The sequence below is a fragment of the Orbicella franksi genome, chromosome 10 (assembly GCF_964199315.1).
Source record: "Orbicella franksi chromosome 10, jaOrbFran1.1, whole genome shotgun sequence".
Lineage (NCBI taxonomy): Eukaryota > Metazoa > Cnidaria > Anthozoa > Scleractinia > Merulinidae > Orbicella > Orbicella franksi.
Window position 1 is genome coordinate 22,473,806 of NC_138154.1, and position 22,030 is coordinate 22,495,835.

At 38.2% G+C, this 22,030-nt stretch overlaps 1 protein-coding gene and 2 long non-coding RNA genes across 5 annotated transcripts in view; 2 read left to right on the forward strand and 1 right to left on the reverse strand.

Moving 5' to 3' along the window:
• LOC145499962 (uncharacterized) overlaps nt 1-5,435 on the forward strand; it is a 33,591-nt gene extending 28,156 nt beyond the window's left edge. The window contains exons 3-4 of the transcript XR_014051012.1: nt 2,982-3,087; nt 3,198-5,435. The gene's annotated coding sequence lies outside the window, so the exon portion shown is untranslated. The remainder of the gene's footprint in view (nt 1-2,981; nt 3,088-3,197) is intronic.
• Nucleotides 5,436-7,474: 2,039 nt separating this feature from the next.
• LOC145499689 (uncharacterized) lies at nt 7,475-16,859 on the reverse strand. 3 transcript variants are annotated; one of them, XR_014050972.1, is made up of 6 exons: nt 16,136-16,859; nt 13,863-13,947; nt 13,352-13,473; nt 10,594-10,726; nt 9,459-9,580; nt 7,475-9,131 (listed from the first exon to the last, which is right to left on the reverse strand). It is a non-coding gene; the product is annotated as an uncharacterized LOC145499689 (long non-coding RNA). The 3 variants fall into 3 exon arrangements; XR_014050973.1 differs by lacking the exon at nt 13,863-13,947 and having other exon boundaries at nt 16,136-16,857; XR_014050971.1 differs by lacking the exons at nt 13,863-13,947; nt 16,136-16,859 and having other exon boundaries at nt 13,352-13,847.
• A 61-nt stretch (nt 16,860-16,920) lies between these two features.
• Nucleotides 16,921-19,790, forward strand: LOC145500274 (uncharacterized). Its single transcript, XR_014051036.1, has 2 exons — nt 16,921-17,155; nt 17,650-19,790. It is a non-coding gene; the product is annotated as an uncharacterized LOC145500274 (long non-coding RNA).
• The last annotated feature ends 2,240 nt before the right edge of the window (nt 19,791-22,030 follow it).

Here is a 22,030-nt window from a genome sequence, read left to right on the forward strand (position 1 = left end):
AGCTCAGCCTTTTCGGCTGCAGTTTTTGCTGATTTCCCGTCAAAGGTGATCTCAGTATTCGAGCCCGGTCGATGATGTAGGATAGCTTTATGATAGTTCCAGAATAGTTTAGGGTTTTCCTTTAAAGAGCCTTCAATTTTAAGGAGATAGTCGCGATGTTTTTGTCGAACAAGTTTCTTGATTTCATTACTTAAAGATCTAAGCTTTAGCTTCCGTTCCACGGTTTTGTTTTCACGATATTTCCTCAGGGCACGGTACTTTCTGCGTAATGCAGACTTAACTTCCCTGTCTATCCAAGGAGGAGAGTTGGTGTCTCTAATGGTCTTCATTGGGACACATTCAGCAACTGCTGCTAGAAATAAATCTTTCCACCGAGACCAATAGATGTCAACATCGTCGGAGTGCGACATGTCAGAAGGTAGCTGCTGTAGGCGACTTCGCAGATCGTCAAAATCTGCCCTTTTGTAGTCGTACGTTTTACGGCGCACACGCTTTGATCGCTTGAATTTCAGTCGGATAAAAAAGTCCACCAAATAATGGTCAGAGGGAAATTCATTTTGCGAAGGAGAAGTTGTAGAAACATGGTCTATGACTTCGGAGAAGTTACATAGAAGCAGATCAAGTTTGTTTCCAGCAATATGCGTTGGACATTTGATAAACTGACGAAGAAAATTATCCTCCATAAGGTCAGAAAAAACTTCCTCTTCTAAGCTAGTTGAGGTAGACTCGTCCAGTGACCATTTAATTGATGGAAGATTGAAATCGCCAACTAAGACCATACAGGCCATTTCGGAATTTTGTTGAAGAGAGTGGTTCAGCAGATTTAGATCGTCAGGACCAGGATCTGGATGATAAAATGTGTAAAGGATAACTGGTTTAGAGCTATCCTTAAACAGCTCAACGGCTACAAGTTCGATTTGTTCTCTCTCTAAGTCAAAGCGGCGGTTAGACCGGATGTCAATTTTAACAGCAATCAGCACTCCACCTCCGGTCTTTCCTGTTCTATCCTTACGATAGATGTTATACCCAGTAAGTATTTCAGATGATAGCACTGTGTCGTTGAGCCATGTCTCGCAAATGGACACAACATCGTACGAGTGGCGGTAAACCAACTGTTGTAAAATAGTTAATTTGCATATTTTGCACGAAGGTTTACCATCAAGCGGGAAGAAGGCTTTGACACTTCTTGCGTTTAAATAAAGGACGCTCAAACCGGCGCTGGTTTGATAGTTGAGCTTTCTTGGAGGTCCTGGGTTAGGACAAATGTCGCCACTGATGGTTAAGCAGCTAAGTTGGAATGAAGAGGTGGAGTTTGGATAGCGACTGATCCTGGCACTAAAATATTTCTTGACTTTCATTCGGATGAAATCAACTTTGCACGGTAGTGAGCTGTTGTAGGTTGAAATTCGCCTCTGGGATCCATATGTGAGCATATTGGAAACCCCGGGAGTGTTAGGAATGCGAATATAAATCTGCCAGTCAAGAGTTCACAAGTTGAACAGTAAGAATACGAGAATTATTTCGGAGCGCATGGAGCGCATGGAGCCGTGACTGCCCGTCTTCTCATCAATTTCAGGGCTATTGCTCAAATGGCATGATACAGAACAACAAGTAGGGTTTTGAACTTTATTAAAGCTTTTCAATGGATAAAAGAAGATAATTTTCAAAGTATTGGTTTCAATTTCGCCACGATTTCCGTATAACCAGAAGCATATCACCTTCTGATATGACCCATACATTTATTGTGCATACAGTTCTTTGTTCAAGTAAACAATCGTCGACATAATAGATTCCTCTTGAGACTTACGCGCTTTGAATGACTATAAAATGTTTCTTTAAAACTTAATATGTCTAAAATACCGGAAAACGACAACCAAATATCATTTTTGGGCACATTTAAAGTTTTTTAAAGTGTAGATGGGGTTTAACTGAAAACTGTCCCCTGACAAATGACACGTTGAGTAACGATCTGCGAGTGACAGCTAAGATCTGAGTCTTGCAAAAATTACTGAGAGCTGACAAATGGGCTGGAAATTAACTGATAACTGAGAAATGGCCGAAAAATTAGCTGGTAGCCGTTCATAACCGAGGTTTTTGCAGCAAGCCTCACTGAGACCCTCTTTGAACAGTTTGGCACGCGTTATGCAAGGTAAAATATCATGTTTATAGCGCGGTTCACGACCGTAGCCATACTAAAATATTCACCAAGGCTATATCAGAAAAAAAGTGCACCTTTTCAGTTATTTTGATTTATTTTTCACTGCATAGCCTCCTACGGAACTTGAAATAAATAAATTCCAATTTTTAACCGATGCAATTTTCTCGCTCTGCCAGCTATGGCCCTGCGGTCATATTGGTTTTATTTTAAATTTATTGGCAGACAAACCACTTACTTTGAGCGCCAAAGCTCGCCTAACGATACTCAAATTTTTTTATCACAAGTCATGCGACCTTTTGAAAACTGACTGACCGACAAGGGGATGATTTTTCATCACACCTTTACGCTTAGATGCGTTCGACGTCAATAACGAAACGCGCAAAGTCTAGAAATAGAATCCAAATTATTGGAACCCTGCGAGAGTCAGACAACATAAGCGGGTTCTGAGAGAAGTAGGAGGAAAATGAACGCCAAATTCTCTTTTTAAAAATTGTTTAAGGAACACTTGCTTACGCGCTTGAAAAAGCGTCATATCTTCTATTATTTCGTTTTGTTCGTCTGAGTTTGTCTGAGTTATGAAGTCATTCGCGCGCTTCGCTATTCAACGTCACGCCATTTCCTAGAAAAAAACGGTTATCTTAAGTTCTTAGAACAGAGTATTGCAACGGTTGATATTTCAAACGGTCGCGCAACAGCAGGGAGGTGTGGAGTGACTGTAAGCCGTCAGTCTTTCTACCGCTTTAACTTTTTTTGTGCTGTTTAGCAAGCGGATGCATGAGGACACTACTGAACGATCTAATTCTTTTTTGCATTTTACCATCAGTATCCAGCATGCCTGACTGGTCAGTAAATGCCAATGCTGGTCCGTATATGCGGTGAGCTGCTCATAACTGCTGATGCTGTTTGAAACGGTTGAAGTCCAAGCACAGGTAGCGTTTTATTTTTATCATAGGTTTGCACTCGTCTCGTGCTTTATTCTCCCAGTGATATGTACGCTCGGGCTCTACTAAACGAAGAGCTGTTTTATCTTGCTTTCCAGTCGAGCGTCCGTGGAGCCATTCAAGAAACGGATCTTTTGACAGAAGCGGGGCCTCCTTCAAACGCCAGTTAAAGGTAACTTTGGAAACTCATTTGACGATTTTTGATCAGTATGTTTCTGCTCAATTCAAAAGTGCACACACCTATTAGCGTTCACCACTTTATTCTTGTCTCAGTGACGATGAATAAGAAAAGAAAACTCAGATCTTTCAATAACCGTCTCACTGATGTTGTCTGCATTTGTAAGCAAATTGTCATCACCAAATCATGTTTGTTTCGATCTGGCGTGTCCTTTGGAAATTAAGGAAGGGAGCGCTTTGGGTATCAAGCACGTCTAATGTGCAGAGCATATCTTATGGGAAAAAAAAATAATGGAAATTGAAAGGGTCGAGAGTCTATGTTAACCATGTAAGAGGGAGGCAATATACACAAGAGCCAGACGATAAAGTTTCGTCTCTATTGAATGGTATTTTCAATTGTAATTTACAAACAACATCGCACTGTTCTCGTTTCTTCTCACTCTTTCGTAACTTAATACGGAAAGTCATGTGATGACAATTCGTGCTCTGTAGCAGCAACTGCAAGACAGTACCTTAACAACCCAAAGACCAGAACAATCATATGTTAACCCGCCATTCAAATAATTATTAACAATATTATTTCCTGCAGTGGAAGAGGCTGATGGTAGATTTTCACCGAGCCGCGAAGCGCCGTGGTAAACTGATTCGCCACTATCCACCAACACTGAGGGGAATAATCGTTTTGGTATATACGAAACCAGTAAGATAAAATAACCACAAAAATTGACTCAGAAGACTGTCAAAAGTCTATCGCATATTAATTCGCGCGCAAAATGTTCAACAGCGAAAGGAATGTCACGTGATACATCCGGTGATTAACAAGATAAATCGAAACGTGTCATTTTCCTGTGCTTAGAAAAAATAGTACAAATTCGTTGATTTTTGGGAAAGATTAGTGCACTTCAGTCTTTACAACTTTTGCTGGAAGTCGCTGCCCGGAATATTCACACCAAGGCGAATTGTCGAATTGCGTTAAAGGGAGGGTTTCACGGTTCGGCGCATGTCTGTATTATTTATCCGCCTGTGCACGCTTTTTGGCACAGGCCCAGTTTTTCGTTCTTTATGAACCAATCGTAAGCAAGTCACCTAATTTCGCATGCAGAGAGCCGTAAAATCATCAACCGTAGAATAAATCGTACGAGTCAAAACTAAATTCAACGGTCGACAGCGTCGGTAAAATCCACTGAAAGCTTCTGAGAATTTTGATCATCTGTCATTCTGTCACAACCAACTACAGCATGTGAATACTGAACTACATCTGAGTGGGGTTTTAAAGCGATAACGTTGATAAGAAGAGAACAAAAGTATTTTGTTTTAGAGACATGCGCCGAACCATGAAACTCTCCCTTTAAACGATGTTTCGTTTAGAAACTGCTGTGGCATTTTCTAAACGTTTTAGATACTTTTGCGAGATTACTCCGAAAGGAGTTGTAAAGTCTTCTTGATTTGAAACCGTGTTGTAGGTCATTTGATAAACGTCATTGTTTTAATTTCGTTAACCTCTAAACAATAGCATTTGAGCTGCGTTGTTGAAGTTATTGTAAATTGCAATTGTAAGCAAATTGTTTTGAGTCGGTTTCGCCGATAACTTCAGGGCCAAAACTAACTGCCAATTCTTTTTGCATTTTGCAGACACTATCCGGCCGAATGAGCAGTCCATATTTCCCATCCAGTATAACAAGCTCAAGTAGGTTTAGAACTTCTTGGTATGTTCGTGGTTGCGTTTATTATTATTTTTTTTTCGATAGCTTGATTGATGCCGGTAAGGACGATTATGGAGTGCTTGGGGCATCATCAATCGCGTCCAGCCACTCCCACATGTAGAACAGACCAAGTGAAAAGTAAACGTCAAAGGCCAAGGGTGCATTTCTTGTAATGGCAATATTTTGCATACAAGCCAACGAAAAAAGTATCGATCGTGACAAAAACAAGAGCTTTTCAAGAGCTTTCTTTTAAAAAAAATTCCACAAAAAAAACATTATTTCAGTGCAAAGTTATTGGACGTTGAAGTTTACTACACGTTAATTGTTTTAACTACCCGTTGACAAGTCCTGTCATTTTGGAGTTGTACCTCGGTTTGTTTTGCCTTGGACAGCGCTCTCGATGACTTTCTCCTCGCTTTTGGCATATTGATGAACCCAACTGTCAGCATGCAAAGGAGATTACAGTGCAGCTCAGATATATCCGAACCAAAATATACGCGTAATGCGCGTCAGCCCAATACGCGTATACGCGTACGCATATACGCACATACGCGTATGCATATACGCACATACGCGTATACAGCATATACGCGTATGCCTGATTAGTATGTATGAGCTAACCTATTGTTTCTTCTTTTCTTATCAGGTCATTGTTGTTTTCAAGGGCTTGACGGCTTACCACAGAGCGAGAAAGAGTTTTCTTTATTTTGAATACGCGTATACAGTATACGCGCGTATGCCTACAGACTAAGCAAAATGTTAGCTGAAACCAACATTTTGCAATTGGGCACTTGACTGAAAATTAACTGACTGAATATTGATTAAAAGAGAGAGTATTTTGTCGTTAAATCAAAAATTTACTATTTTTTTTTGTCAAATAGAACCGGGGATACACGCTTCAACAATCCCATCTTCATGGAGCAAACATCACAACCGAAAGATAACATCTTCTCGAAACAAAGTCTGAACACAAGCGACTTGGAAACGTGTGCCGAAACACACAACTTTTCCTCGAAGAAAATTAAAAATAACAAAATGTGAGCGGCGCACCATAGAATCTTCGATAAACAATTCTTTTGTCAGGAAAAGAGTAATTTACTATTTGAATGAACGGTTTGTGTCAGATCCCGGAGATATCACTTTCTCGACAAGGTCGGAACGCTTCAGACAATAAACATCTCGCAAGCGACTTGCCGACGCATGCCGAAACACAGAACTGTTACTTGAGGAAAAAATAACTAAACGTGAGCAGCGCGCCACAGAAACTTTGATAAACATTTCTTTGGCTAAAGAAAGAGCATTTTACTGTTTGAATGAACGATTTGTGTCAAATAGAACCGGAGATATCATTTTTTCTACAACGTCTTCGGAACGCTTCAGACAATGAACATCTCGCAATCGACTTGTCGACGAATGCCGAAACACAGAACTTTTCCTTGAAGAAAAAATAACTAAACGTGAGCAGCGCGCCATAGAAACTTTGATAAACAATTATTTTGACTAAAGAAAGAGCATTTTACTGTTTGAAGGAACGGTTTGTGTCAAATATAACCGGAGATATCATTTTTTCGACAAGGTCTTCGGAAAGCTTCAAACAATAAACATCTCGCAAGCGACCTGACGACGCCTGCCGAAAACACAGAACCTTTTCCCCACGTAAAAATAACTAAACTTGAGCAGCGTGCCATAGAAACCTTGATAAACAATTCTTTGGTAAAAGGAAGAGCATTTTACCGTTTGAATGAACGATTTGTGTCAAATAAAACCGGAGATATCATTTTTTCAACGAGGATCTTCAGACAATAAACGCTTCGCAAACAAGTTGCCGACGCGTGCCGAAACACAGAACTTTTCCTTGAAGAAAAAATAACTAAACGTGAGCGGCGCACCATAGAAACTTTGAGAAACAATTTTTTCGTCAAGGAAAGAGTATTTTACCATTTGAATGCATGATCTGTGTCAAATATAACCGGAGATATCATTTTTTCGACTAGGATCTTCAGAACGCTAATTCAGACAATAAACATTTCGCAAACGACTTGCCGACACGTGCCGAAACACAGATCTTTACTTGTAAGAACATAAAGTTCACGTGTTAAAATAGGGAGTTCAAGCGACTGTATCAATTTTCTTCCCATTTTTAGTAGCTTAAGATCAAGTGTTGATAAACGGTAGTTTGTCGGTGAATTTGCGAAGTGATCGAAATATGATAGCTTTTACTGATCGGCATGACGTTTTAACAATATGCAAATTTCGCTTGGAAGCCATTTTCATTCATTCTCAAGAAATATAATGTCCTTTGTTTGACTAACAATGCTTCACATAAAGAAACTTGTGGGAATGCATAACAAAGAGACATATACGCGCGTATATACGCGTATATATGTGCGTATATACGCGTATATGTGCGCGTATTGACATACGCGTATACGCAAAATACGCTCGTATGATACGCGTATGCGTAGTTCGCTTATATCTGAGCTGCACTGTAAATTAGCAACGTTTGAAATTGGGACAAAATCTGTATACGTGGAACGAGAATTTTGAATCAACTAACCTCTGGTAATTGTGATTTGTATCCGACCGGAAGATACAGTGAATTCCCGCCGCGTCCCGCGTAAAGATTTGGCCTGCTGTATATCACCTGTCAAACGCCTATTGTTATTGCAAGATGATCCCTCTCTGGTAAACATCAACAAAGACGTCTAGGCGTTAATATATAGATTTAGCCGAGCCTAAAAGCGGAACTCCTCAGTATTTTTTCGGAATGCTGTTACTAATGAAAATAATCAAACATGTATGTGAGGTAAATTGCGAACTATTTAATAGTTTCAGCTGGAAATAGGATCACATCAGCAGATCGAGGTGTAAGATGGTGTGATTGTGAAATATAGAGCCATGATTTCAAGGATTTCTGAGAAGCCACTAAAAATCTTGATCACATAACAGAACTGTCTTCTGTGCTTTTTGGTGGCATTTCCTGCTCTTTCCTACCTTATTCAGAAAGACAAGACATTGTTATTAATCATTATATTCTTTCTTAGTTAACATGGGGACTCCCACACAAAAGAAGTTTAAACATTTTTTTGCTGTGGGGACTGATTGAAATGCAGCGGTTACAATACTCAGTCCCTAGATCTCTACCAAATGAAATCTCGCAAAAATACCAAAATAGTATACATATGTGAAAAGTTGGAAAGTTTTGTTTTCTAACTTGTCCCCAAAGATACATTTAGCCATCTTCACTTTTGTCTGGAGTCTCCTCCAGCTGAAAGGGTTTGCAATAAGCAAAATCACTCTCGCATGAATGGTAATTGTGATATTTTTTTTTTGGTGATCATGAGTACTTGCATAGGCTTCTAATAATAATTTTATTATTCAATTTCCATGTGATTTGTTCTTCTTCTTGACTGAGATTGTGGACTACAGGAGCTGTTATTGGGTTCCATTAATTAATTTTGCTATGATTAAATTATACCAAGAATTATAAGCAAGCTAAGAGTAAGTTATATTATGTACATGTATTTTGTCTGCACTACACAACCAAATGCACTCAAAGGTTATCAGGCATGGGTACATTTGTCAGAAGAGCCCAGCATATCCAAGATATGTTTTGATTGACACATCAATTAAGATAATTTACAGCAAAATGGATAAACAATACATCAATATCCTACATGCACCAAACTGGACATAGGGATTACGAGGCAATCATTTAAACAACAGATTGAAATAATTTATAAACAAGAGAACACTATTTGTACAACAGTAGAGAACAAATTAGCCTTATTGGACGTTGCGAATGGCAAGGCTGTCTGTCTCCATTTCGTGTTGGCAAAATATTAATTTATGCCATGTCCAATGCAGATTATCACAAAATTGATTTACAAACACGATAAATATCACTTTAAAGCCAAAAAAAGCAATTATTTAAATAAACCATGAGTAAATTATCTCTAAGAAAAACTGATTAATTTAACAGGCACCTTAAATAATTAGTTAATATATGTGTTTCTTAATAATGTAATACAGTGTATCTGTCACAATGTTGCAGCCATGATATTACAACACACAGGATGGGTTGCAGAACTCAACTTCTAAGCCAGTTTATTCAATGACCTTGGTGCAGAAATTATAATCCCATCAAGTTGTCTGTAAATACAGAGAAACCAAACAAATCATTGCAATCTTAAGTAATAAATTATTGAACTCTTTTGCATGTATGTACGGCGTATGTTCCATTAACATTGGGGATCTCTCAGAAGCTGCATCCATCATAAATTAATTTGTTCCTGCATGCATTTGTTTATAGAACTTTTCACACTTTAATATCTCTGTCATACTTATAGTGATTTCTGTGTTCTACAACAATTAGTACACAAGAAAAATACACTCAGTAAGATATTGTTTACAATAAAAATCAATGCCTATAAGCAATCATAAGGACTTTAAATTTATATTTCTTCAGAAATATCTCACCAGGCCATGGTTGCTTTGAAAATCTTTGATGTCTTAATACAGGCTGCCCATGTGTAAACTGTTCATATATTGAATGACAGGAACAGACATGTAATCATACTGTAGCTGCTACTTGAACACCACTGTTATTCAGATAAAAACATATCGATTATAATTTATTATAATCTTTACACACAAACAGATGACATTCCTTTCTTTGATATACAGTGTACTTCATTGTTAGTTGTTTACTGAGTGTTAGTGAATCAAATACTAGGGGCTGGTACCCCCGGGGGGGCACTGCCATATATGGGCTATATAGGTATGTGCCGCTGTGAAGGGTATGGTTTTCAAGCAGTTTACTCTAGGATAGGGTATATAAATCAGAGCGTTTGGGTCTAGAGTAGGATATCATTTTCACAAAATTGACTAGTTGGTTGAAGATTTTAGTTAGACTAAGGAAATCAGGAATTGCCACTCAAAAATATAAAAAAATCAAATCAGCAAGTTTAAATTTAGGCAAATCAGCCTCAACAGTGTCGATAGATGGGACGATTTGGGGAGTTTACTCTAGTATAGGGTAGCAAAATTCAGCTGAACTAGCTCTAGTATAGGCTAAGGGTTCCAGGGTCCAAGCGGCACATCCCCACCCAGAAATTCCCAAAGTAATTCCCCGGGCTGGTACCCCAACTTTCACAGTGGCAGGCTCTGCCCTGAGATGCAAAGAAAACTTACTAACTGAAATGAACTTGGCGACTTGCTTTTGAGATCAAATGCAGTTTGCTTTAAACAAGAAACTGGAACATTGCAAGTTACAACAATGTGCCCAGTCCCAATCAAAGGGCCATCCAGGCTGTTTGGTTGTACATATAACTGTACAACTGCATATGAGTTCAGCTTCCAAAAGAAAATCAGAGTTTGTCAGGATAAATACTGATGTTCTTGTTTACTACATGTAAATCTGAATGTGCAGTACCAGAAGACATTCACACCCAACACCCATTCATGGCCAGTCTTCAAAAATTCCAAATTAAAGTATCAGGAAGATAGAGCTCTAATAGAGAAAAAACCTCCATGTGGGGTATGAATCTTTTCTTGAAGAAAACAATGTCTGAGAAATCATTAATTACAAAATAATGTTTAAGAAATATCTTACCTGGTAATTCCAACTTTCAGAAAATTTTGTAATCTAGACTGTCAGGCCACTTCATATATTTGACAAGTTGACACTGGGCATGTTTGTCAATTTGTGGGCTTCAACATCACATTACAATAGTAGCATTGGTCAACTAAAAACAGCATAATTTGGTTAATTAATATACACTGTACATCATTACGTTGAAATATTGGTGAAGATCGTTGCACACCAACAGATACAGAACCATCACAGATATGATATGATATTCTTAACCTCTGAAATTTCAGATTATTCAAGATTAACATGCACATACATCATTAAGGACAACCCTAAAAAACTGATTCCAGAAACCGGAATCCGGAACTGGAAACTAGAATCCTGAATCCAGATATTACGAATGATGATAGAAATAATTCACTTCAGCAATGTCTAATAAATAAATATGGGGAAAAACTATTTTGCTGTTATTTACTTTCTTGGCTTTACTTCAGCTACAAACTGTAATTGGTAAAAAATTTTTGACTAGTTCTGAACAACCCTTAGCTATACATCTGGCCCAATTGTTCAAAAGCTGGATAAAGCTATCCATTGGGTAATCACTTTCCAGTCAGGGTTAGTGATTTTTCAGGCGGATAGAGTTACTCATAGCCTGCGAGCAGGCTCTACTATCTGTCTCTAGTGCCTGAGCAGTCTAAATAAGTGTCTAGTGTTTTTCTGCATTGGCATGTCAGCGAGTGCCTTCATGCAGCTTTACCGCTCATGCCCCCGGCCCAAACACAAGAGCCTGCTCAAAGGCTTAGTTACTCATCTTTTGTTCAATCTGGCTCTGGTGAGAGTGCAGTTCTTGTCTAGATCAAATTGCTATGAGAAGACTGGTGAGTAGCACAATAACAACAAGCTATTTTGGTGAGTTTCTGGCAGTCTTAAAGCATCTTTTAACAACATGTGGTCCGATCTGTTAGCAAGTGAGAAGCAGACAGAGGTAAGTGTGCAACACTTCTATAAATTGTTTTAATATGATGGCCGCCAAGAATATGAAATGTTGATTTGTCACAGTATCAGTGTGGAAATAGTGTTGATCCCGAACTAGTTTAGTATCTGTTGGACAAATCAAATATTATATTAAGATGAGCCAGGTTAGCCTTTGAACTTCGAAAGTGGGGGGCGTGACCGTCAATGTACAGGGGGCTGCCACTGACAGACATCCTGTTCTCTATGACATTTTCTATCTTGTTCAGTATCTACTAGACATAAAGGGTAAATTTATACCTCCGGTAAACTGCAGATCACTTATTAAACAAAATGGCAAGAAGATCTTTTAAATCTTATAACCGCGCTTTTAAAATTTAACTGTTTTGTTAATACTACAGTCACAACGCAGTGCACATTCCAGAGCAGTCCTTGATGATTCATTGATTACTGTACACATCACTTGATCAACACAAACTGTGTCATATCTTATTGCACCATCAGTCTTAGCCTTTGCAAAATCTATGATGATGTAATGGTCTTAATCTGGAAGTTTGCTCGGGACATGCCCATGAATGATACAAAAGGAAACGAGTGTCATGCTATTAATAATGCTTTTAATAAACAGCTTTCTTCCTGAAACGTCAAAATTTAATTTGCTTGCGCTTTGAAGTGGTCACGCAAGTCACACAATCAGGGGGGTTTACGTTATCCACAGCTAATTTTGGAACGGTTGTGTTTTTTCTCCTAGCACTGACTTAAACATTGCAAGTTCTGGCAAGCTCTTGTTTACCTCGGCAAATACTTAATTTTTCTTCAAATCTCTTAACTCGCTGCGATGAAACAGCCAAAGAATTCGCTTCATTTGCCGAAACCCACAAGAAATACTCACAAAATTGCACATAAATTAATGATCATCGCTTCTGGCAAAATAAACTTGCAAAGTAAACATGATCTTACAGTGCATTTGCCATGTAGCGAAAATGAAAGCTGCAATGTCAGCGCATTCCATGGCTGATGTAATACCCTTTTTTAGCGTTTTTAGCGTATTTATTATTTCCCTTTGAATCCAACGCTTCGATAAAACCAGAAGAAAATATGTATTATACACAAATAAAGAAAACAATATCCGTAACATTGTCCTTGTATTAACGTTTCAACAGCTTATGGCAAATAAACATCACAGGTTGCGTGATTCAAATTTGGCTGAGAGGAAGTTTGGGTCTGGTCACCGACCACAAAAAAAAAAAAAAAAAAAAAAACACTGGTAGAACACGAACCGCGCTCGGCCCATGGCCGTGCAGTTAATTGCCAGCAAGCTTATTTTAGACGCTCTCAGGATGCTCGGAATTAAATTATGACGCACTTTACTAAGATTCTCATAATTATAGCCCTCACTAGAAATAACGGTTGCACGAATTTCGACAGATGGGGAATTTTTGTGTCAGTTTGAGGTCCTTTTTACTTGGCCGCTTATTTTTTACAGGCAAAAACCTAAGCAAAACAATTTTCGAGTATTTGAAGAACTTGTTTTCTTTGATTTGTGGATTCTGGTTTCCGGTTACTGGATTCCAGTTTTTCATTCTGGATTCCGGCTTCCAGTTTCTGGGTTTTAGGGTTGCCCCACCTTTAACAGAGTGTTTGCTTTACATTCAGTTTATGCATGGCTGTTATCCAGCATAGGCAGACTTATAAGTTTGCCTTCAAAAATAAACTGCAACAACTATTGCATCTTTCATCACCTATTCTTGTGATGAAATGACAAAAAATCCAAGTACAAGAAGTCAAAAGCATAAAACAAACTTACCCGGTAATGCTTACAGTTCCTCTTACTGTCTGCATATGCCTTCCATAAACTGGTACTGCCTGGACATTGTACTCACTATTTTTGTGATCACACCTTAAAACATCACTGTTATATAATTTGTCCTGAAAAAGCAATGCATGAAATGTTATGCCTTTGGCACTCACCAAATACCTTTACATGATGTACAAAGTACACCACATCAACATTCACAATTCTCTTTACTTTCACTGTAACTTTTTTTATGTCATTTTCCCTAACTTGAAGACAGGACTTCCACATTAGGTGATAATTTGCCTCTGAAATCTTTATGAATTCACAGGGAGTGATAACAATTAAATCGTGACTAATTTTAGCAAAGGAGGCGTTCAAATGTCAGATTTTAATGTTAAGTTTATAACTTTACATTACTCTTCGTATATAATTATATATAACCTCTCAATAATTGCACCTGTAGACAGAAGGTGTGCTGGGGGAAGAGATGTTCTAAACTTTCTGAACTTTTCCCCCTTACCTGTAATAGGATGACTATTATGAACTACGGTTTGTAACCAACACCAACATCAGGTTATGTATACACATGTATATTTTGTTGTCTCCTGTAATCATAAAAAAATAAAAATTTAAACCCTCCATAAAGTTCATACCCAATAACACTGCCACATGTAGCGCTGTTACTGGGAATTAATTTAAGTGAAACTGTTGAAACAGCTCTGTCAAAATTGTTTCTAGCAGGTAAGACAGGATAACAGAATATACACGTAGTACACAGCAAAGGCCAGAGATACACACATGTTGGTTATTAGTTAGGATTTTGTGAGCTTCTGTGCTAGGTATGGTGGAAAATAATGGACTATCAAAAATGAAGGTTCCTAAGACATTTTGACAGCAATGAGAGGAATGAATATATAAATTTACAAAAGAAAGAGAAGTTCTTGCCCTGTCCAGTTCTCTGTCATAAAAATATCATTTACATACATTTATTACATATGGTTTGTGTTTAAAGCTGATATAATGCACACTCTGATTGGCTAATTCTAGTGTATTATTTACATTTACATGGTATACGTCGGTAAAATCATAAAACATCACATGTGACTAAAATAAAAACTAAAAACTAAAAAGAAATGCCTACATGTAATTCATAATAATTTAAAAATACTTAACACTAAAACAGATCTAATTCTTTACTTTATTCAAAATTATGCCCATGGGTCAATTACGAGCATGCTAAAAGGTCCTAACACAAAGTAAAAGGAAATTAAGAAAACTATTGCTTTTTTCCTGAAAATTGTAGCGACTGAAAACAATGATTGAACACTCTGAGAGTGCATTCTATCACCCTGACAAGATAAAATTTAAGGAGAATAGAGAATTCACAAAATTATATTACAAAGGAATTGGTACTGGACAGGACAAAGGAAACAGCCAGGAAGAAACTGAAACTTTCTTTGACGAGCAAAAAAGGTATGCATGCACAACAAAGAAAACAGTGAGTGACATTCGGTTAATGAGTTACCATGTAGTTAATAACAAAATTAGTGTGAAGAAAAGAGCAGAGAGACAGAGTGTGTGTGTGGAGAGAGGAGAGCGCTCTCACCAACTAAATTGTGTATGTATGTATGTATGTATGTAAAACTTATTTCTATTACCGAGAAATAGTCAGGGCAAGAACTTCTACTCCCTAAATTTTTTCTAAGTATGTAAATGTCATTTACACTGTTCAATTTACCGAGTAAAGCTCTTCGCATTTTTTTTTTTCCATTAGTACTATCTCACTTTTGAGGGACATTTCCATATTAAGTGTAAATACTGCATATTTGGGGAATAACCCATGTACCCCAACCAAAAGCAGTGGCACTAATAAAATGAAATAGTAAATCAAAATGAAAGTAGAGCTTTATTTGCACACAGGATTTACATGCACAATCGTCTACTCGACATTTGGACTATATAAGCATTTCACCAAACCGAACTAATTGGACAGACAACAAAATAAAACGAGGATATCTACATTATAAACACAATAATTATGCATATCACTTCATCTGAGTATCAAAAGCAAATCCTTCTCATTGAAAGGTAACCGAATGAAAGAGAGGATAAAGAAAATCGTTTAACCTTGCAGTGTTAAAAGTTTAATAATTATTCACGCTTAAATTTGAATATTACAGTGTGCATTTTTGCCGAAGGCTTAATTTAGCTTTGCAGTCATTTTATCGGCGGTAGCTTTGCCAGTCTTCAGCCAAATTAACCTGGGAATTCACCCAAGCATTTCGCCAAACCGAATAAACTGAACTAACAAAACGAGGAAATCTGCATACTTTGTAATCACAATATGCAAATCTTCCCATAGGAACATTGAAAGTAAATTTAGCAAATCCTGTTTGTACACCTTTCTTGGTTTTCAACAACAGAAGAAGAAATTCTAGCTGTCTACGAGGCGGCTGTGCCAACTAACACAGAGAAAACTTCAAAACTCGCCCGGCCGTGTTTACAAATACGGTTTTGGTTAAGCTTATTTTTAGACGTGAGGTTATAAGCTTAGGTTGACGACGAAAATCGACAGAAAGCTTAATTTGTTTACAACTTACAACAACCTCCACAAAGCGATTCACTTGCTATTGTTTAGAGATGAGAGAAATTAAAACGATGCAATTTATAAATTGTCTCACAACATGGCTTCAAATAAGGAAGACTTTCAAAGGATTCCAATTGAAAATAAGCTTATATCGCTGAGGCAACTTGTTAATTTTCATAGCAAACGCAACAACAAAAGTCACTTACCGCAAGTTAGCAACATCAGTTCGGCCAGTGTAAATCTTCCAGGCAGAAACTTGCAGCAAAAGTTGTGAAGACTGAACTGAACTAATCTTTTTGACAGATCAACGAATCAACCACTTTTTCCCGCTGTGTTTACTGTTCTGTCACACTCGGACATGTTTGATTTCTCTTGTTCATCACCTGACCAAATCATGTGACTCTTCTTGCACGGCTGCACAGCGTCACAACGCGCGAATTTTAAAAAACTTGGCACTGCAGTCTTCTGAGTACTTTCACATCCTATCTATGGCCCTCGTTAGCTTTGGTTAACGGCATTGTTCGGTATTATTTCACTTCCTTTCTCTAGCCCTTGACTCGCTATAATTCACGCCATTGTTCAGTACTGTTTCGCCTCCTTCCCCAGCGCTGGCCCGCTCTTTTTCGCGATCTTCTTCGCTACTTCTTTGCCTGTTAATTCTTGCTTTCTTTTTAATTCCTTCAGTGCAACCCTATCTTAAAAACATTAGATCAACCTCCGCTATCATTTGTCGACATAACAAATAGAAATGCGTTTTCTTTTCTTTAAAAATCCCGCCAAGAAAAATGGCATTCTTCTGCTAGAGACCGAGGGTGCATGTCTCTGTCGACCACATGCCATTAGGGACAGCGCGTCTCCCAACCCCAAAATGCTTTGGAAACGAAAGAATATCGAGGTCGAAATGTATTATGGACCAAAATATAACAAGACAGCGGGAACCTGGTCTTTAACATTAGTAGGCCTGGTTAATTTTATCATTTTTAGCGGGTAAAGTAAATCCTGAATAAAATTTTTCACTTGAATTGCTCCAAGCATTGTTCAATATTTATGTATAGAATGATCCTTGCAAAGTTGAGCCGTCGACAGGGCAAACCCAGTGCTTACAATACTGAGATGAGGTGGTTTTCGAAAGCTTTTCGCCAGCCCAAAACTCGGCGAGAAATCGATCGACAAATTCAAAGCCATGATCTGGGACAATCCTACTGACGATATGCTACCAAGTTATGGTAAGTTTTTTTAAAAGAAAAATTAAGAAATGACTTCATGTGGAGTGATGTCGTGATGTGTAGGCTTATTTTTCCAGGTATATCCTGAACTAGTACTGGAACCGGCTAAAATATGCAATAAAGTTTATGTAATTTTGAAGATAAACAAAACGAAAATGCGTGCACGGGCCCGAAAAAGTAAAATGATGTAAAATAGAAAATGGGATATGCTTATTTTGTAGCTGAAAAAATGCGATTAGGGTTTTAGACATGGTGTCGAAGGGTGGAAAGGGGGTTGGGGGGGGGGGGGGGTTTGGGGGATGCCATCTCCAATACAGTATCACAGTTTTGTTGAATTAGAAACCAGTGACGCTTAGAACTTTATAATCTTATATACATCTTTGTCTGCTAGCAGCCTACTCCAACTCCACTTTTTTAGGTCTATTACCCCACTCCCTTAGAAAATATTTAATAAAGCCTGATGAAAAGTATATCATGTTGTTACTAATTAACAGGATTGACTGCAGATGAGCTTGCCTGTCTTGCTGCATCGGGAATGCAAGGCTGGGTCTATACTGATCACGTCACATGGGTTTTAAAACAGCTTAATGACATGCAAAACGATACCATGCTACTATGCCCAATGTCGTTGTTAATATCTACAATGAGATGATGAGGAAAGCTAAGTTACTTAACCCTGGACCATTAAAAAGGCTGGTTTTCACTCTGAATGTGGGACAAAGGAATGGCAAAACTTTCATTGGCAACCCTCAAAATGGTGGTAATCATTGGGTACTGGTAGATGTTGAGCTGCGACCTTTCATGAAGATCATATACTGTAAGATGCTGGCTTGGCAACCTTCCCCAGACATCATTGATGTCGTCAATGATTTTGCACGGTACATTCCACAAGTTGGAACGCACAAAAAGAGTCATTTGGTGCTTGCCCACTCTCCCAGTGCGACTAATTGGCAGGGTCATGAATGTGACTGGCAATGCCGTAACTATTCCCTGCAAAGTTGCACTGATACATGTGGTGTTATTACTCTGGTGAACGCAGCTGTGGTAGCCTTGCACAGCCCTCTTTTCTGATGGGTAACGGGTCCAGTGATCAAAGAATCGATCTTCTTGCAACACCTGACCCAATACTGGTTATATTTTGTGTTGCCCATGAGCAGAGACGAAGCCATATTCTTGTCAGTGTAAAACAAATTTTTAGTTTGTTTATTGTGGAAGTGCCACAACTTCCACTGATGACCACTCCATCTTTCCCTCACCCCCATTAGTGGTCATTATATGGTTTTACACATTGTGCTGGCATTATTTTGAGCATAATAGCGAGGCAAAAGAATCTAGCATTACGCGGGAATAACAGTGACAAAAACTGGCCAATGTCTTTTGAGCATAATATATAGTGAGATTTTTTGATCATCAAGCATTTGCATAATGACAACAAATTTGAGCATTATGTGTAAAACCCTATTTCATGACCCATTTCCAGTACTATTCTGATATTTACAACACATGTTTGCAAACACAAAATCCTTTAACAACAGAAAGACAACAATGTTGGAAAGGAATACTCCTTCTAACATGAACCAAATGCACTGCCCCATGAAAAATGCAGGACATGTGGTTAGTGTAGTACAAAGATAGAAGAGTGCTTTTAGAAACCTTTTGACCTAAGTTTTCATCTCTAAAATGGCCCTTGTGATATGATCAGTAGCAGGCTGTACATGTTTTCATGATGATTTGAACAGCTAGAGATAACTGTGCAACCTGACACTAGCCTTCTAGCAGGCTACTGCCATATTGGCTTATGATATTGGCTTATGTTATCCACAGGTCTTTAGCTTCCTCATTGTGAAGAACATCATCATAATTTACTTTGATCAAAATGAAAAAGATCACCAGGGATAATGAAAACCTGGATCTGCAGGTCCCTTGGCAAAATTGTTTGTTTGATGCTGTGCTAAGTAGAGAAGATGATGTCATTATTTAGAGCATTTACTGCAGGAAACATTTTCACACTAGAAAATATATGAAATCATTACAGGTCAGACTAGTGAAATTTTAAAAGCTGATTCTAACTGTTTCTGGACGACCCATATGGAACATGCCAGGTCTCTTTCAACTGAAATCATTTTGTTATTAGCAAAAAAAGGACAGAGCAGTCATTCAAGACTATTCCAGCAGCTTGTATTAATAATAATATTAGACCATGTTTTTGATGTTCTGTAAAATAGAAGAGGGATAAGCATGTGAAATCATTATTGGCATGAGGTGAAACTAGTCTTGCGTTTCACACATTTAATTTCAGTGAGCTATCACAATACTGGGCATCGTGCTTTGCATAAATATTTGATCAATCAGCTCATTTCCGTAGGATTTTTATCAACTTGATCCCCACCACAGATATATGTATGTACATGTACATGTAAGTACTGAACGGCACAGTGCGAACTATATTGATTTTGCAACAAGTTTACTATTAATTTAATATTTTTTTGCCATACATGGCTCGAGTAACATTCCAAGGAAAATTGGACTCTGAGTACATGTCTGACATCTACTGTCATTTCAATATTGTCATATAGTTATTTCATATTGTTCTAGAGTTTTTACTGCTTTTAAGCAACAAATCTGAAACAAACGTTAAATGCAGAAACAAAAAAAACATAAATATTATTATATATTATATTATATATTTTCAGGCTTTCAATGTTGGTATGTGTGTGGAATTATAATGGGATTACGGTATGAAATTCTGTATTACTGCATTAAATACACGACAAGCCGTTATGATTATTGTTAATCAAATTAAAGAAACTACATATAATTTCTACATACACAACACAAGCTAAGGTTCATTTACTAGTAACAAATAGGTCAATGAATTGCAAGATAATAAATACCGTGGTGCACAACCGATCTGATGAGCAAAAATTTCTCTGACTGAGACGTTCGAGGGATAATTTGTGTTTCCTTTCAGAAATATTTCGAGAAAACGTGGGCTGGTGGTCGCTAACTGCGTTTTAAAGCTGAAATCAACCAGGCGTTTCAAGTGTTAGAGACCAGGCTCCCACTATCTGATTATATTTTGGCCCACAATACATTTCGATCTCGATATTCTTTCATTCCCGATGCATTTTGGGGTTGGGAGATGCGCTGTCCCTAATGGCATGTCTGTCGACCTATTAGCTGGAGTATGGCCGCCATGTTGGGTAACTCCGCCGTCGCCGTTGTCGTCGTGCGTACGCGCCCACGAGCAATACCGCTAGCCATGAAAACCATGAGAAAATTCATTCATGGATTTCCTTTTGTTTCCCATATGATTATGGGGCTCCGCTTGGCGGCCCTTCGGGCCGCCGGAGCTCCGCTATAATCCTATTGCGGGTAAGATGCCGCAAAAAATATATTTTTCTTTTTTTGTCGGAAGGAAAATTTCGGAAAGTTAAGCGTACGTTTTTAACTCCAAGTCGGCAGCCCCTGAACCGATTTGGCTGAAATTTGGCCAGCTTATTGTCAGATACTTTTCCTCGAAAACAGTGTCTGCGATGTTTGTTTTCTTTTTCCGGTTTCGAATAATCGTCATTTTTTTTCAAAGGAAGTGCTGATGATTTGTCTCCTCTGACTTTATCCTATTGTTAAAAAAAAAACAAATGCACGTGTCAAAAATCTTAGACACAGTTTTTCAATAGGACATGTTAAGAAGCAAATGCGATGCCTATCGTTCTCTTCCACTCATTCTTAGCGGGAGTGGGGTTGAATTTACACAGACCTATGCTTTCGCAAAAACGTCTCAATTACGCTATTTCTTATGATTTTGAGATTTTTAAAGTAATGAGCCATAATCTGGAACTATTAAGCTTTCAGAAAATGTGTGGTTTGTAGGGGTTTATATCAAAAACGAAAGCGCCAGAGCGATCCGCGCGCGGACGGTCCTGAAGGGTGGCTGATACCTTAACTCGAGAATTCTGGGTTTGATTTGATGAGGAAGAGCATATTTTGCTGTAAATGGCACAACTTTTTTCCTACCTGGCGAGTGGCGACAACGATCGAAGAGCGGGTTGCCGTACGCGGGCGACCCATTTTTGGCGCCAAATTAAGACACAGAATGTTCAAATTTTCCCCTTTGTTAATCTGATATGTTTTTGCCGAATTATAAATCCCTTTTCTTGAATAATGACATCGAGCCGACTGTGGTCACGTGCGAGTCGAAAGTTCGAGTTGTTATTTCCCTAGGGGTTAGTGAGTTTTGTTAGCCCGAAGGAGTCGGAAAACGTATTTGAGTTGGGAGGTATAACAAAAACATTTGTTTTACGGCTTCGCTTCTTTGAAAAGTTGCCCTGATTACCCATAATGCTCCTCAGAGCGTGAACTCCTCTATTCAAGAGTTACTGAATTTTAGTTCACCGGCACTCAAACATTATCATTGCAATTTTGGGAATATATAGAAATTCAAATTAAATACCTTCCTTTGATTTCTTAAGTTTGTTCTAGCTTAATTTCAAGCTCTGAATTTTAATTTTAGGTCTCTCTTTCTAATTTTGGAAACTTCTTAGTGTTAATTAGAATTAGCTTTTTTAATTAAAGTACTTTCCGCTTCTGTTGCATGTTAGGTCCGGTTCATACGTCGCATTTCTGCCGTGTCGAATTCAATTCAATTAAGTGCGGCAGAAATGAGACTATCGATTCAGGCGTCGTACTTGTGTCGCACTTAATTCAGAATTGATACTGTCGAGTATGTCGGCCAGCGGAAAATGTCTTAAACGCAGAGTATTCAATATGGCGGACGAACATACTGAGCGGCGAAGGACTTAAATTTTGCCAAAAATTGTCCGCCAATGGAACGAGGAGGAGAAGGCTGACAATGCAGCAGTATGTGTTGCAATA